The sequence below is a fragment of the Loxodonta africana genome, chromosome 15, assembly GCF_030014295.1.
Source record: "Loxodonta africana isolate mLoxAfr1 chromosome 15, mLoxAfr1.hap2, whole genome shotgun sequence".
NCBI classification, from domain to species: Eukaryota; Metazoa; Chordata; class Mammalia; order Proboscidea; family Elephantidae; genus Loxodonta; species Loxodonta africana.
In genome coordinates this window covers 66,644,433-66,648,608 of record NC_087356.1, presented here as the reverse complement: position 1 = coordinate 66,648,608, position 4,176 = coordinate 66,644,433, and the positions used below count along the sequence as shown (strand labels likewise).

General features: G+C 42.1%; 1 pseudogene; it reads right to left on the bottom strand.

The window, feature by feature from the left end:
* Window positions 1-2,507: 2,507 nt before the first annotated feature.
* On the bottom strand, window positions 2,508-3,456 carry LOC135227707 (olfactory receptor 10D3-like; annotated as a pseudogene).
* Between the last annotated feature and the right edge of the window lie 720 nt (window positions 3,457-4,176).

Genomic DNA, 4,176 nt, shown 5'->3' with positions numbered 1-4,176 from the left:
GAGATCTGTAACCTCTGCCTCATAGGAATCAGCTTTGTGCTGATCCTTCTACAAGGCTTATGATGTGGAAGGAACTGTTCTAATGAGCAAAAGTAGAAGACATTTACCTTCATGCCCAAGAAAAGTGGTTAGGAGTGAATCTCTGCTACAAAGACCAGAGGTGCGAGAACATTTCTATGTATTAGTATGGATCCCATCTAAATGGACCTCCTACAAAGAGCAGTTGTCACTTTGTGTATTTGAGGTGCTACGGTGCTCTCCACAGGGTGCGATCACTGTGTTCCTTAATGTTCATTCCTTCACTGCCCAGCCCTGATCAATAATTCAACCTCTGCCCTTGTGGGACTCAGTATATGTCAAAGGTCACTCCTAAACGGTTATCCACATAGCATTTTTTTTGACAAGTTTTCTAATTTTTTTTATTGTACTTTAGATGAAGATTTACAGAACAAATTAGTTTTTCATCAAACAGTACACATATTGTTTTATAGCATTGGTTAACAACCCCACGACACGTCAATACTCTCCCTTCTCAACCTTGGTTTTCCTATTACCAGCTTTCCTGTCCCCTCCTGCCTTCTAGTCCTTGCTCCTGGGCTGGTGTGTGCCTTTAGTCTCGTTTTGTTTTATGGACCTGTCCAATCTTTGGCTGAAGGGTGAACTTCAAGGGTGACTATATTACTGAGCTGAAAGTGGGTCTGGGGGCCATGTTCTCAGGGTTTCTCCAGTCTCTGTCAGGCCAGCAAGTCTGGTCTTTCTTTTTGAGTTAGAATTTTGTCCTACATTTTTCTCCAGCTCTGTCCGGGACCTTCTATTGTGATCCCTGTCAAAGCAGTCAGTGGTGGTAGCCGGGCACCATTTAGTTGTACTGAACTCGGTCTTGTGGAGGCCGTGGTAGATGTGGTGGATTAGTCCTCTGGACTAATCTTTCCCTTGTAGGTTTACTTTTCTTTGTTCTTCCTTACTCTCAAAGGGGTGAGACCAGTGGAGTATCCTAGATGACTGCTCACAGGTTTTTAAGACCCTGAACACCACTCACCAAAGTAGAATGTAGAACATTTTCTTTATAAACTGTGTTATGCCAATTAAGCTAGATGTTCCTTGAGACCATGGTCCCCACAGCCCTTGGCCCAGCAATTTGGTCCCTCAGGGAGTTTGGATGTGTCTATGGCCCTTCCATGACCTTGCCTTGGACAAGTTGTGCTGCCTTCCCCAGCACACAGTGTCTTTTTTTTTTAATTTTTATTGAGCTTCAAGTGAACGTTTACAAATCAAGTCAGTCTGTCACATATAAGTTTATATACACCTTACTGCATACTCCCACTTTCTCTCCCCCTAATGAGTCAGCCCTTCCAGTCTCTCCTTTCGTGACAATTTTGCCAGCTTCCAATGCTCTCTACCCTCCCATCCCCCCTCCAGACAGGAGATGCCAACACAGTCTCAAGTGTCCACCTGATACAAACAGCTCACTCTTCATCAGCATCTCTCTCCTACCCACTGTCCAGTCCCTTCCATGTCTGATGAGTTGTCTTCGGGAATGGTTCTTGTCCTGGGCCAACAGAAGGTTTGGGGACCATGACCACCGGGATTCCTCTAGTCTCAGTCAGACCATTAAGTATGGTCTTTTTTGTGTGTGTGTGTGTGTGAGAATTTGGGGTCTGTATCCCACTGATCTCCTGCTCCCTCAGGGGTTCTCTGTTGTGCTCTTTGTCAGGGCAGTCATCGTTTGTGGCCAGGCACCATCTAGTTCTTCTGGTCTCAGGATGATGTAAGTCTCTGGTTCATGTGACCCTTTCTGTCTCTTGGGCTCATTGTTATCGTGTGACCTTGGTGTTCTTCATTCTCCTTTGCTCCAGGTGGGTTGAGATCAATTGATGCATCTTAGATGGCCACTTGTTAGCATTTAAGAGCCCAGATGCCACATTTCAAAGTGGGATGCAGAATGTTTTCATAATAGAATTATTTTGCCAATTGACTTAGAAGTCCCCTTAAACCATGGTCCCCAAACCCCTGCCCTTGCTCCTCTGACCTTTGAAACATTCAGTTTATCCTGGAAACTTCTTTGCATTTGGTCCAGTCCAGTTGAGCTGACCTTCCACCACATAGCCTTTTTAAAGTGTTTTTATATTCAGCTACCCCTATGACAGAGGTTGACAAACTATGGCTTACGGGAAAAATATTACCTGTTACCTGTTTTTCTAAATAAAACTTTTTTGGAACATGGCAATATTCTTTTTTTTTTTTTTAATGCTACGTTTAGCTGCTTTCATGCTACAATAGCGGGGCTGAGTATTTGTTACAAAGGTCATATAGCCACAAAGCCTAAAATATTCACCTTCTAGAGAAAAATTTGCCAATCCCTGGTCTATGAGAATGCAGATGTCACATGTTTGTTGCTTTCCAGCTCTCTTTGTGGTAGAAATACCATTACAACTGGCATGAACGTAGATTTTTTAAATTATTTTAATACCCAAATAAAGAGAAAATAAACTTTATCCACAATTTGACTAGTGACTTCCTTCCAAAACAATCTGGCCCCCAGCCAGTTTCTTCAGTGCTACCTTGGCATCTTTGTTTCTCAGAGTGTAGACTGTGGGGTTCAACATGGAGGTGACTACATTGCCAAAGATCTGCAGTGGGCTTACCAACACCTCGCTCAAGGGTGGCTAAGTACAGATGAGGGCACAGGGCCCAAAGAACAGTGTGACTACTAAAAGGTAGGAAACACAGGTGGTTGCTGCCTTGTGCCTCCCTTCAGCTGAGTGCATCTGTAGGACTGCAATGATGATTTGGACGTAGGAAGCAAGGATGAAGAGGAAGCAGATCATGGGCACAAGGTCAATGTTGGTGAAGCTCACAGTCTCAATGATAAGGATGTTCCCACAGGCCAGTTTATAGGGAAGATGTCACAAAAGAAATAATCTACCTCATTAGACACACAATATGGCAGTTGGAAGGTCAGCATAGCAAGAATTGTGTATGAAAGGAACTAGTAATCCAGGTGCCAGCAGCCAACACTGTACACACCAAGTGGTTTGTGATGATGGTGTAATGCAGTGGGTGGCAGATGGCAGCAAACCAGTCGTAAGCCATCTCCGTATAGAGCAGGCACCCAGTGCTGCCTAAAGAGTGGTAGAAAAAGATCTGGGACATACAACCACTGAGGGAGATGACTCCGTTCCTCAAGAGCAGTTTGGCCAACATCTTTGGGCTGCTCACAGAAGAGTAACCAATGTCTAACGCTGACAGTTTACAGAGAAAGAAGTACATGGGGGTGTGGAGGCAGGAATCAAACATCACAGCCAAAAGGATGAGCAGCTTTTCTAGAAGAGTGCAAAGGTAGAAGATAAGGAAAGTAAAAAAGAGCACAATTTCCTGCCCCTCTACATGTGGGATGTCCAATAGGATGAACTCTGTTACTAAGGTGTGATTCATTATCATCATAGAAGTTGGAAATCCAACTGGAGAGGAGGAAAAAGACAATATGTTAATAATCCAAGGTAACAATTTCCATTCCTTGCCACCTTTCCCATTTATTGTGCCAGGATTGGAAAAAATGTGATAGACTCAGTAGATTCACAAGAAGAAAGGAAATCATAGCTCTACTAATGAAAAGATACTTTTTATTATAACTCAGAATGCAGGACAAGCAAGTGTCTTCAGAAGGAGGTGCAGTATGTCATTGTGAGGTCTGAATGCAGGTTACTTAACTAGCAAATAGATTTTATTTTACTACCGTTAGTATAAAAAATAGCAAATGACAATAAGAGTAGAAACTTTGAAGACTAAGAAAGGAAAGGAAAGACAAAGAGAGAAAGGAAAAGGAAATAGAGAAAAAGAAAAAAATGACCTGAAATCGTAGTTTACATAGAATTTTCATAACCTTTTTCTAATTAGGCCTTAATAGAATCCTGTAAGATAGGTATTATTATTTGCACCTTGTTGGTGATGAAGAAACTATGAATGAAGGGAGTTAAATAACTTGCCAACATGCTCACATACAGCATGTGGCAGGTAGGGATTCAAACCCAAGGATTCTAAATCCATTATACCATAATTGGGAAAGAGGAGAAAGAATTATGGAAATGTGGATAAAATTAAAATCAAAGTATCCTCTGTATTAAAAGAACCTTAAAGGCTATTTAGTTCAATCATTCATTCTTTTATTTGGATTAC